Here is a 14,402-nt window from a genome sequence, read left to right as displayed (position 1 = left end):
TTTAAAGGGAGGCCTAGTAACACTGTAATATACAGAAGAAAATAAAAAGGGAGGGATGCATCCTCCCTGGTAACTGATTACACCCCAGAGACTGGAAAAGATTGAAAGCTATCTACATAGGCAGTTTAAGGTGAGATGTTTCAGACTTGGAAGGCACGTTGAGGTGTCTGGTGAACAAAACACATAAAAATAGTGATATGTAGTTAGATCTTTAAAAATCCATGTATCTTATGTTTATTTAGTCAAAAATAAGAAACTCTTAAAACGTTAAGAGAAGAAAAAGATATTAAATCAAAATAACTGGGGATTAGAGTCATAATGAGAAAATTTCAAGGTTAAAAGTATGAAAACACAGTTGATTTTACAATAAAACTAAAAGTTATTTCAGTATAATTGTGTTAGAACTGTTTTTAATCAATGAATTTACAGTTATTAATTAACATTTTTTGAGCTATTTGATGCTGATTCCTGCTTCCAAAGTGCAGTTAAAATAACCATAGCAGACTCAGCTTTGAACATTTGAAATCTTGTCATCAATAAATGATAGCTAAATTTTCCAAAGGCTTTGCAGCCACATTATTTGGGGAAAAATATAGCTTTGATTATGATCAAGCAGAAAAGATTGTTTAAATCAGGTGAAATGGACTCCGAGTAATGAATTTTTTCCAATGTAATGACTGACTTCTGCTGCCGCCAAGATGATATAAAATTGGTCTGCCTTCACACTGAGCTTGTTTCTGCTGGGTGGGACTGAAGCAGTGGCATTCTTGGCCCCACATTCACTCCGGAGGGTGCGTTCAGCCTCAGTGAGCAGGTGTCTCTCTGTGGTCAGGACCCCAGTGACAGGGGCCAGCAATGGGAGGCACAGAGAAGCAGCCTGGGTTTCCTCTGTCAGCCCCCAGTTCTCAGTCCACAGGGCCCTCAAAGAAACCCTATCATGGATGGGCAAAAATGTGGGAGTGGTCTCAGCTTTGTAGTTTTTTTTTATTTTGAGAACTCTCCTTGGCTTCATATGAGTACAAAAAGCTTTGAATTTGCATGATTTTAATGAAACACACACACACACACACACACACACACACACACCCCTATTTGATTTATGTTATTCTAATACTCTATTAAATTGCTGATTATATTTTAATGGTATTATTAATGTGTTTAAATCTTTCAGCCTCCAGTGTAATCATTCAAAATTCGTTTTGTCTTTTCTTACCACTTTATACGATTGTTTTTATCAACTTTTTCTTAACATATATTTATGCAGTTCATTTAGTTCTCTTTTGTAACTTCAGTTTTCACTCTGTCTCATCTATTTTTTTCTGCTTTCTTATCTGGCACTATCTTCTTTCAGTTTACTTCATTTAAAAAATTACCAGCTAATGTATTATATACCCTCCCTTTAAAATTGTTTTATTACTTTCCTAGCTTATTAAATTACAGGCAGGAAATATGACCTATGCTATAAAGTGGGTGCCAGAAGTTAATTTGTTGCTCAAGAAGGAAGGCTGATAACTTTTATCTGTTTTCCTGGCCCTTTTAACACAGCTTACCTTCTGCCTACTTTAAATTGACAAAAAGTGTTTTAGTAAGAGAATTCAATAGTAAACTGTGAGTTTCACTTACAAGAGGTATTCAGTTTTAGGCTTCAAATGATCACAATGGTGTAAATTCAGGCTTTGCTTTTTATATTCCTAGTAGTGAAATTTTTCTAAGGACTATGCCCAGTGGCTTTATGTAGGTATATGATACTGTAATGAGGGCTTGTTGGAACATAGTTTGAATTTTGCTCTTATGTGTTTAGTTTATGTATTATTTATTTTTATTGGGATATAGTTAACACATAACATCATATTATTTTTAGATGAGCATCATAATTTGATATGTATATGTCTTGCGAAGTGATCACCACAATAAATCTAGCTAACATTCATTATCATGCATAGTTACAAAATTTGTTTTCCTTGGGATGAGATTCATATGCTTATTTTAGGACTGAGGGACCAATGCACAAGATCAAGAGGAAGACTGGAGAGGATATCCTTCCCAGCTTTCAATGAACCAAACAGCTAACAAACAGGCAAGTGGGAAAAAAAAAAAAAGAATTCACCATGGAGTCACACATTCCCTTCAACTGTTAAGTCACACAATGTGTAGGTAGTTTCTTCTATATGAGGTTGCATTTTTCTCTTTATAATCAAGTCTCCAACTTCTGTGTACAACACCTGGAAACAAGTTTGTTTGCAAGGCCATAAGGGAACTTACTGATATTAAGAGAAGAGGATCTGAACAGAGCCCAAAGCCAAAGTACCCAATAAATGTAGAAACTACACATGAAAAACTGGAATATGGTTGGGATCTGATGAGAACTGACCCCAAATTTTTACCCATCCATATATGATGATTCTTGCAGATGTTAGTTGATGGCTTTCACTTCTGCATGTTTCACAAGCTCTGCAGTTCATCAGATCTGGGAGCAAACATTTCAGCAGTTCCCAGAGAATTTCTGGCCTCCCATATCCAGGAAGTTAGGGAAGTCTCCTGAGGAATCCTGTCCTTGTAATAGTTATGGTCCACTTTGTAACTTCTGAAAAGTTGAATTAGGTTCAGCAGCAGCTACTATTTATTTGTTGCCCATCAAGTACCACATACTGTTAGGCATTTTATATATATCATGTTACTTATGTCTTACAACAACCTTATTAAATAGATATTATTACTCTCATTTTAAAATGTGAACTCTTAAGCTCAGTTAACTTAACCTGAAGGTCACACAGCCAGTAAGCAATAGAGCTGGGGCTGGAATCCAGGTCCTAAAGACTATAACCTTAACCACTGGTTAACATTGCCCCCAGTAAATACAGCGAGATTAGGAATACTTATTTAAATTCTGAGAAGAGCAAGCATATAAAATTATCAGATGTTTTCAAATTAACCTTGAATTGATTGGGAGACAAGCAGATACCTCTGAAAAGAAGTCTTCATTATCATTATTGTGATCTTATCTGCGTCATTTAAAATTAAGTAATACTTGGTACCAGATTAACATCTATGGGCAAGACCAGCATAGAAGCTATAGCTAGCAATGGCAAAGAATATAGGATATCGAGTAATGTAGCCAAAAATTTCAGCCTGTAAAAACTACACCTAGTGTAATATATTGATATTGCACAAATCACAGAGGATACATATCCACATGCATAACTTTTCTTTAGGATTCCAAGCCTGCTTTGGCTTAAGCATCCTTGAGGTTCTATCTCCTTTTCCTTGGTCTTTTTCTTAACCTCTTATTGCTAGTCCCTTTGCTCCATTTTAGTAAGAATTTGCTCAAGAGAAATTTCTTATATAAATATTTTAAATGTTAGTATAATTCTGATTAAAATATTAAAATTCATAAACAGAATTAAACCATTTTTGATTTTTGTTAAAATCTTCGATTCAAGGGCAGAGTCAAAGATTCTATTAACTCCTGACTTTCATGTAATAATTTTACTTAGGTCCTTGTTTCTTTCCATCTGTCACAACTTCAACTTTGACTTACTTCCTGCAGGTCACTATCTTTCTACAAACCCATTCCTTTGATCTCATACTCTTCATTTCTGAGTGGGATGGCTTCCACTTGTCTTCCATTGGACGGTTGACCTAAAAGGCTTTCTGGCAAGTAGCATAGTTTATTTTTGTCCAAGAACCATTTATTGAAGTCTTCTAATGCCAGGCATCGTGCTGAATGCTGGGATGTAAATGCAAGAAAATATACATGTACTATCTAAGGGCATTTACAAGCCAATGAATGGGCTTTTCCTGCTCAACTAACTTTTATTTCCTGTTTCACACATTCCATCTAAACTAAAGTTGACCTTTATATTAAGTTATCCCTACTTAAACCTGGAGATATTAGTTGAGAGCAATGAATTTCTGAGTACTCTGGACTTTCCTTTGCCACACCTCTCTGGTTTTCCCTTAAAATTTTCTTCTCGTGAATATTCCCTCTTTTCAGCAACATCTTAACTCAGCCTTTCTGGCCAGTGTACTTTGAAATTGCTTTAATTTTACCTGGCATTCAAGTTAGTTTATCTTTAATGGAAGAAAGAAGATAATAATTAATATTCTACAAGAAATTTTGTTACTCTTCTGCTTTGAGAGCTGAAGAATTTTCATATTATCAGCAGGCACGAAGGTCCTGGAGTCAGGTGGCATAGGTTCATATCCTGACTCTGACAATCCATAACTGTGACCTTGGTCCAGTTATTAATACTCTCTTGGCCTTATTATTTGATTCTGTTAAACTGAATTAATAATAGTGCCTATCTCTCAGGCTATTTGGAGGATTTAAGTGGGATCCGGCATGTAATGGATTTAGAAGAGCACAAATAAAATGCCAAATAACATTATTATTGAAAAGAATTCTCATTCTCTCATGACCTCAATGAACATTGCTGTGAAATTGGCCTAGGGTTTAAAATTTGCTATGGTCTCATGTATCAAGATCCCAGAATAATTATAACACAAAAATTTAATAATTTGGTCTAATATTTTCATATAGGAAATATATCTTATGGAAATAAATCCAGATTCAGACAGATTCAGGCACAGAAATATTCATCACATCAATTATTTAAAAGAGCATAAGGCCACCTCTAACTGTACCTTTAACTTGGATATTAGTATATATTAATGTACTAAAATATTATATTAATATCATATATGTCATTGTATATATACATATATACATATATAATTATAAATAATCATGTATATAATTAATTAGAAATTTTTTATGAGTAAAGATTTAATGAATGTCTATTATTTTATTTAATAATATACCATCATTTACTATTTATTTAAGACATTCATTAGAACTCTATATGCAAAAGCTCTCTAACAAATGAGAAATGCTCATAACTTAACAAATGAAAAAACAGATTAGAAAACTAATATGTAACACAGGCACAGCTCTGAAAAATAATATACATAGGAGAGAAATGCATCAAAATTATTTGAGCAGTTAACTCTTGATGATGAGAGTATGGGTGTCCTCTATATTTATGTACATATAAATCTACTTTTCTTTTTTGCTCCAAGCTTATGTTTATAATCTCAATGAAAAATATATTTTTAATTAACATAAATAACCCAGTAGTTTCATAAAATGCTCTTTGAAAGTTGAAATCTAATATGAATTTTGATTATTGTAAGTCCTTTGATGAGTTTTAAAATATTTGAGAGAGGGACTACCTCTTTTTAATAATTTCTCTCAGTCAAATGCTTTGCCCTCTGAGAATATTTGTTTTGTGATTGTTGACAAACCTAGAGACTGGGCTGACAAAATTTTTAGACTTTTATATTTTAATAATCCAGCAAAGCAAATAATAACAATTTTTAATGATACATATTAATGTTTTTCATTCTTTAGTTTTATGAGGCTATTGGGCATCATAAAAATTATCACACTACATGTTGTGTATTTTTACAGATCTAGCAGCCTACCAGAAGGGGGAATGAGAGATGCCTTGAAGGACTGAGGGAGAAAAATATGAAGAAGAGGCCCCCAGACGCTATTGTAAAAGCCTCAAGAGTGATCATTGGCAGCATCTGGCATAGTTGGGAGCTATGCAATTTCCAAGGCCATAAACAGTTTCCTTGATGAGTGAAAGGGGCTAGATTTCTGGTGTTGGACCTTGAAAGAAGAGGTATTGCTGACTTGACCTACCTCTACAACTTGTTGGTAATGAACTCATCAACCCTGCCATCACCACCTTCCTGAGAACAGAATCCAAGTGAGCACCAAAGCTTCAGAAAAATACAAAAATGGGTAGAGTCAGAAGATAGTTAAGAAGCTGTAAAACCATTGCTGGCTATAAATTTACCAGAAGCCCAGAGCCCTAATTCTCTTTCTCCCCTTCCTTTCAAGAAGAGACTGTTATGTCCAGAAGGCAGTGTTCCTGGGACTATCACGTACTGATGTGAAACCACAGCACACTGACTAAGTTCTCTCATTCACCATTTTCTTTTCCTGAGATTAGGAAAACAGAATAGTAAAAGAAAACACCAATTTGGGTAGGAAAAGACACAATGGAAAGCCTCAGCAAAGATGGCAAATTTCTCAGAAAACTTTGGTGTGAGTTGAATTTTTGTCTTATTTGTGAAGGTATTTTTGTTTTAAAGTGATTTTTTTTTAATTAATTTATTTATTTGTAGAGAGAGGGGAAAAGAGAAAGAGAGGGAAAGAAACATCACTGTGTGGTTGCCTCTCACTCACGCCCTCAACTGGGGACCTGAGGTGCAATCTCATCATGTGCCCTGACTGGGAATCAAACCAGCGACCCTTGGCTCGCAGGCTGACGCTCAATCCACTGAGCCACTGCAGCTAGGGGCTAAAGTGATTTTTTGCTGCTTTTTGTTTATTATCATCATCATCACTATCATCATTATCACCATCATCATCTGATGTATAGTGCCTTACACAAACAAAATGTATATTATTCAACTTAATCTTCACAAGAACTTCATAAAAATTACTATTGTCTTTTTACAGATGAAGAAACCAAAACTTAGAGATTAAACAATTTTTGCAGTTGGCAAACATAATGCAACTCAAACAAACTTACATCTTCTGATTGATATGCACTATCATGTCATGTCTGAAATAAGAAAAAATTGGGACTGGCTTTATTTGCACTAAACTGTTTCAATTTGTCTACATCTTCCTTTGAGCACTATGGTATTCTTGTTGTCAATGCTTATAAACCCAGAAATCTAAGGAGAATAGGGACGATTCTGATAGACTGTTCTTTTTGGGGCTCAGGATACTATTCTGATCTATTTGCATAGTCCTAAAGTGGCACTGTTGACAATATTTTCCCCTTAAGTTTTTCTTGATGTATTTTTCAACTTCGGTAGTAAAAAGAAGAAACTATGTTATTTTAGGCCCAGAAGCAAAGACTATAAAGATTATGGGAAAAAAAAAAAAAAAAAGAGAAAGACATTGTCAGGATTCTCCAGATCTTGCATAGGAGCAGTGAACATTTTCAGTTTCCAGGGCCCACGCAGGCTTCCCTCAAAAAAAATGTCAAGTCTTGTTTGTAACTCAAAAGAACTCTTTTACAATGATCATAACTTGATGTCAGATTCTGAAAACATGGAGCTGTCAAGTGTCAACATTTTGTGGATAGGGGTCAAATTAGCATTTCTTCCTGAGAATTTTCTCTAGCTTTTCCTGTTGTTGGCTCTGGCCCTCAAAGAAAGGCAGGGCTGTTTGTTAGTCCTCAGACCTGCATGAGGGAGAACTCAGCTCTGTGCCTCTCAAGGGATGGTAACATTACTGGATGGCAAAAGTGCAAGGGAGATGAAAATTTTCAACTTTGGCAAGACCTAATTTTTTTTTTTTTATCTGGTTGGCTTATTCTGTGCTATACAATAAATCTTAAAAGGTTGTAAAAATTGTATTAATTTCAGTTTCACTGAAACACATTTTTCTAGGATGTCATACTTTTGATTCAAACATCTATTGAGCTCCTACTCTGTATAAGTTTCTGTGGGAGTTAAAAAGATGACTGATTCAATCACGTTCCCCCAATAAGTCTTCTCTAGATGCATCTCAAGGCGATGTAAGGTGATCAGCCTATGTGATTGCATGCTAGTCAACATTTGCCTTGGTTACAGCAGTCATTCCAAAAGTATTTATTGAAGGTCTTCTATGTGTGGACAATGTGGTATGTCATCTCCCATCTTAAGTTTTGAGCAACCTAAGGGCTGAAATTTAAACAGAAAATACATTGAATTCCTTCAGGCAGGTAAAGGGAGAGATGAGATTCAAAAGATCTTGGGTCTTTTTTTTGTGTGTGTGTGTTAATAACCAACAGAATAAGGCATATTTTGGGGGTGGCAAACTCTGTTTTCCCTCATTTTCTAGGTTCTAGAACTTAAAAGGGAAACCCTTGGGATTTTGTCCAGGAAGATTAACTCCCTTCTGCTACCCAACTCCTCTCACTTGTCCCTAGCCTTCACTCAGGAAGAATCTGGAAAAAAATGCCCACAAACACATTTCTGATGTCGTGTTAAATAAGGTAAACTAAGAATGAGTAAGCCATGGAATTCTTAAGCAACTTCACACTTTTGGCTCTGTGGTCATCTAAGGGTTCATTTGTTTGTTTTTTTTTAAAAATTCTGTGCATCTGGGCTGAATTATGAATTTTTTCTAAGTAAACACTTTTTCTTTTTTCTTGTAACTCAGAAGAGTGAATTTCCCGTCTTAGAACCTTCCTTCTTTTAGGCACTATCATAGCCATGCTACTTAACATCTTTAAGCCTCAATTTTCCCACTTATAAAACAGGAGCTCAATCCATCTAAGCTAAATGCTCTCTTCTGGACTACGTACTTATGATATTCTGATACACAGGTCCTTGTTTTCCCTTCAGTCAGTTTGGCCCAAGGGAAATGAATTGAAAATAGGTCAGTTTTAACTCTGGTGCTTACTCTCTTTTTCTTTTACTGCTCTGTTTCCCCCCCTCCTGTCTCTGACCATTTCCACATATCCCTTTCCTCCTTAGTAAGCTAAATAGTGTAAAAAGTGAACTGACGAGTTTTTTGGGATATTAAGTCTTCAAAATACAAACATCGCATCCTGAGTCCCGCTTTTATGAAAGTTGCTCAGATTTCACTGTAAATGCATCTGTATTTTCCAGGGCCTGTAGTGGTGGTTTGGCTTTCAGTTGTGAGAAAATGGACTCCTCTGCATAGGCTGGTGAGTCTGATGATCTCACGATTTGGACAGCCTGCTTTGCTCAGCTCTGAAGACTCAGTCATTAACTCCTCAACGAGAAGAGGCATTCCAGAGCTGCTCACAGCACAAGCAAACCAAGACTCCAGACAGTATTATATTTTCTTTCTTGTAAATTCCTTTGTAAGTAATTTTTAAAAATTGCTAAGTAGGTTCTGGTTGTCCCTAGACATCTTCTATTCCTTATCTTTCTGTCTCAAAAGAAAAGAAAAAATAGTATACCCCTGCTCTTTTATCCTTAAATCAAACTTTTAGGTATTTATTTCTCGCTTATTCTCCTATCACTGAGTAGCTGATTAAAGTTTCTACAACTAATACCAGGAGTCTGCCATCTAGAGTAATATCATTTCCCAAGGGAGTTCTGGGAATCTCTGGTAATCAATAGAATTTTCCCAAGTTTGTATTTTATAATATTTATACTTGATAAAAATATATGAATGTAATGGTATTGACAGCTTCATTTAGCTTCAGTACATTTTTAAAAATTGCAGACACTAGCACCTAATATTCATATTAATTTGCCTTTGTTAATAGTGTAAGATTCTAACTCATTTAGAAGGACCTAAAGCAATGTCATCATTGTAAAGGTATCATAACCATGAAAGTCGTTGGACCAGGCTTGAGAGAGATATTAATAATAGTTACTGAGAACCTACTTTAAAAACCTTGTTATATTAAAATGACTTCAGGCTTTAAAAAACAGAAAAAATTAAAATATTAAAAGGAACACTAGTGTATACCTTTACCCAGCTTCACCTGTTGTTACCACTTTGCCTCATTTATTTTATCATTTGTCATTTACTCTTTTGTTGAGTACCTGCTCTTTTGCCATGGCCTTTCATACTTGCTCTTTCTAATCCTCACCTTAATCCTGTGCAGTACCATCCATATTTTAGATATAAGGGAATTAAGGCTTTAAGAAATAAAGTGAGTATCTGTTATTTTTGCCTCTTCTCCTTATATCTTAATTTTCCTTTGGAGAACTCTTACTCTCTATCCATATGGTTCAGATGATTGGACCCCTCTGGCTCTAGGGGTGAGTCCCTAGTCTAGGCTTAGCATAGAGGGCAGTGCATCTTTGCTATGGAGATTAGTTCAGGCATAGGAAAATGACCCAACTCAGGTAAATTAGAACCAATAAACATTAGCCTCAGGATATTTTTCTGGAAAAATTGGGAAGCAATTCTCTTTCCCTTGTTAAGCAGTACATAGAATGTAAGTTTCAAAATGTTAGAGGTCGTTTTTCTTACCACAAAGGACATATTGTGAAATTGAGACTAAAGCCAACAGAGAGACCAGAACTGGCAGAAGGAGCCATAGATTCCTGGAATCAATATTTATAAGACAATGACTCAGTCATGTGAGCCAACAGTTTCCCCTTTTGCTCAAAAAAGGTTGATTTGGCATTCTGTCACTTGTTACTGAAAACATTCTGATTAATCAAGAAACTACAACCTTCTCCAAGGTTCAAGACTATCAAATGTCAGGAGCTGGGATTTGAACTAAGTTTTGTCTTAGGTCAGACCTTCTCTCTCAAGTAGACAATACATTACATCTTTTTGCCACCGAGCGATACAGAATAAAGAGGAGAGAATTGCATACATAAAACTTTTTAAGAAGCATATTTCAGTAATCCAGTTTTTTAAAACATGTCTGGCACATATGTGCTGGCAGAATACCATAGTCAGTAGTGCAACAAATAAAGAAGGAAGTAGAAATCACAGTAACTCCCTTTATAATGGTTATAAATTAACGGAGAATAGAAGATATAAAAGTCATATAAAGTAATATAGGCCAAAAGGCAAATTGAGAAATTTAATCATTTTGAAATGGATGAAAAATTGTGGTCTCACAGGACAAGTAAAAGGCCACATCATACCTGAAAATCATTATCCATTTCTGGTGTTTCCAACATTATCCACAGTCTGACCTCAGATCCTTCAGGTATATAACACTAGAGTTATCCTCAATTCTTTCTTGCCTCCATCAAAAATTCCCTAAATAAGTCCTGATGATTATGTTTCTAGATCATTATTTGTCTTTTATATTTCCACCAGTATGGACAATTTCATATTAAGCCAAGACTCCCGCAATAATATATTTGCTAAATTTCTGCTTTAAAGCATCGGGGACTTTGTTACCTAAGAAAGTACTAAACTACTGGCTTTTAAACTATGGACAACTATTCACAGGTACATCATAGAGTTTATTTAGTAAGTAATGACCAGTATTTTTTTTAAAATGGAATAGAATTATTGCAAGAGTAGGTATTACAGCACAAAAATTTGCTTTTATATAGCTATAGATATGAGTTCTAATACAGATGTGTTCAATCAAGTTGATCTAGGTATATGATGTGAATGAACCTGCAAATATGTGTGCATGTGTGTACTGAATCATCATATAAAATATATTTTTTACCGTGGGTTATGAACAGAAAAGTTTGAAAGGCAATGAACTAAAGAGAGCAGTAATCACCAATCAATTAAAGAGTATATATTAGGAAAGTATCTAAATCATGCAAACATTGCTGTAGGAATCACCATTATAAAATACAAATTAGCTTTTGCATTATTCTTGCTGGGAAAATTACAATGAATACAAATTCATAAGTTCTACACACACAGGTGGTATTTCTTATGAAATTATCTTATCTGTCATTGCTCTTTGAACATTGCTCCTCCTTTCCTCTCTGCCAAGTGACAACAATACCTCCATTCAGAATCTTGTCCAGAACACGCCTCCTCCACAAAACTGTGAGGAACTTTGTCTTGGGGAAAATTAGCTTATACTGAAGTAGATTAAAATATTTTAAATTTATTACTAAAAGATGACATATTTGTTACATAAAATTTGGAAATTATAGAGAATAAAGAAGAGTAAAGAAAGAAAGGAAAGGAAAATCATTCATATTGATCTAGCAGTATCCATTATTAACACTTGGTAGGTAGAAATCATTGTTAGATGGCCACAGACAAATTTTCATTTCAAGATGTTGAAGGGGAGTCATAATAATCCCCCATTTTCCCCAATTAAAGCTTAAATAATATATAACCAGTGCAGACACACATCTTTGGTAGTTAAAAAATTAATAATTATCACTTCTGAGTTTTAAGTATAAGAAAAATAGGGATTTAGCTCTGGCTGATGTGGCTGAGTGTATTGAATTCCAGCTTGTGAACCAAAGGGTCACTGGTTTGATTCCCAGTCAGGGCACATGCCTGGGTTGCAGGCAAAGTCCCCAGTTGGAGGGGAGTGAGAGGCAACCACATGTTGATGTTTCTCTCCCTCTCTTTCTCTCTCCCTTCCCTTCTCTCTAAAAATAAATAAGTAAAATCTTAAAAAAGAAAAGAAAAAGAAAAACAGGGATTTAATCAAGATTACCTGTGATTAAAGGACATTCATAAGAGTTGCTGTAACTTGCTACTTTCATTAATAGTCTGTGCCAATGTTGTTTTGATTCAGAAAAGCTATCAGAGTCACAGCAATGTATTGGGTTGGCAAAAGTATGATCTTCACAGTGGTTAAGCCTGATGAGAAATGATTGAAGAATTCATGGAAACAAAACATGTGGGAATGTTAGGCTAAGTCCTTTAGATAATAACTGAATAGTTCTGTAAGTCTAGTTCAAGTTTCTACAGTCTTCCTCTCTCCATCTCTGACAAACATCTTTCTAAGTAAATTAATGATAAAGCTAGCAAAAATAATGAGAGTTTTGCTGAAATCCTGATACATTTTTGTTATTCTACTTAAACATCATAAGAAATGAATCTGAGGTTCTGAATATTAAATTTCATGGCCTGGTTTATGGTTCCCTTTCTGTCCACAGATTTCCGGGCTGGATTTGGAGTTTCTATTAATGTCAAATGGTTCTTTGCCCTGAGGCAGGGAGTTGATGATGGCTTTTAGGAACAGAATGAGGATTTGCCCCACTGCGAATGAGTAAAGGAGAAGGAAGTTAGCTTTTGTTAAAGAAAGCAAGAAAGTCTGCCTAGGTTGCAAAATAAATAAATAAATAAATAAAACTTTTAAAGATATCTTTGTTATTTGATGTAGAAACTGAAGCAAAGTTTGAAGTTAGCAGTTTTTATTAAGTTGCCTTTCAGGAACAGTAATATCTGCAAGCAGTAGGGTCCTGTGGTCTTTGTGGTCTTTTCTGAAAGTCCTTTCTTATCACAGGTGATGAAGACTTATCAGAGGAATTTAACAAAACACTTGGTGTTTAAGAAATTAAGACTTCATCCTGGGCTTTTAGAAGAGGAAAAGAAAAAAAGAGTTACTGTGTATGTCAGCAAACATAACTCTTAGAGAACTGGAAAATGACCAAAGATGGAAAAAAAATCATTTTATATTATTATAGGAAAGTTCTGTAAAAGATAAGGCAAAGCCAATTTTCAGTGAATCTCTACCAAAACTAACAAAAGACAAAAAAAAAAAAAAAAAAAAATTGACCATCTTAGATAGCCACAAAGGTCAGCATCCTACACTTATTGTCTACTTGTTTTCTATGGACTTTGAATGGGATACATTGCATTCCATCTCAGGCAAGACAATCACCCTGGAAGTTCTTGCCTGGCCAGCCTCTTCCCACCCAAAGGACAGAAGGCAACATCTGTGAGGCTGAATCATTTGAAGTTGTTGGTAGTAGGTATCAGTCACCTTAGCTATATTGTTGCTTTGATCCCTACAATTCTCCTTTGAGGTAGACACTACTATTCACAGGAAGCTGGTGAGAAAGGAGGTCAGACAGGAAATAACATTTGCCTAAAGTAGGGTTACTTGGCTTGTCTGTGTTAAAGCAGGGGTTAAAATGAAGTCTGACTCTGAAACCAGTGATATTTTATCAGAAAACAAAGTTATAAAAACATTCCTGAAAATTTTTTTAAAGGTCCAAAATTAAAAGCTATTTACTAAGTGTGTTAAGGTGGAAAAAGGATATACTGTCTTTGAAAGCAAAAAGGGGGAAAAATGGGAGAAAGCTAAATGTAGATCAAAATTAATTACTGCAATAAGTCAACTGTGCACAGCAAGCCATATACCTGAAACAAAACAAAAGCAATAATTTGCCTCTTAATGAAGAAAAGCAAGAAGCAGTATATAAATGTAACGGTATTTGAGACTACAAAAGGAAAATTAGAAACTCAAGAGGACACAGACTGTTGATTTTTAGTCTTAGCACTCTTTATTAGGACTCCGGGACATTATTTTGTGAGTTACAGAAAATGAATGCATAAAATGATAATTACGAGTTCATTGATCAATGTGCAGATATACTCAGGTAACATTTTTTGCAATTTTAAATGTCTTCTCTGCTCTCTAAAGAGCTAGAGGAATTCATTCATTCAGCTGCTTTATTATGGGTACTTGCTTCACTCTGAGATTTAGGCTAAATACACTAGAAAGAATTTTTTTTTTTTTTGTCTTCGAGTGAGCCAGTTACGTATGTAAATAATTCAAAAAAATTTTTTAAAGAAACATTCATTGAAAGGCAAATGTTTACTATATCACTGCACAATTGATCCAGGCCATTTAGTTGAGTAAAATGTGTTCAGTTAGTCACTCAAAAAGTGGAATCCTCCTCTTGGAACATCTAGAAGTGAGGTTACCAAGGCCCCTGTAATACTT

Source organism: Furipterus horrens, unplaced genomic scaffold (genome assembly GCF_987537825.1).
Source record: "Furipterus horrens unplaced genomic scaffold, mFurHor1.1.pri manual_scaffold_1, whole genome shotgun sequence".
In the NCBI taxonomy this organism is placed as follows: Eukaryota; Metazoa; Chordata; class Mammalia; order Chiroptera; family Furipteridae; genus Furipterus; species Furipterus horrens.
Note: the sequence above shows the minus strand (reverse complement) of the source record.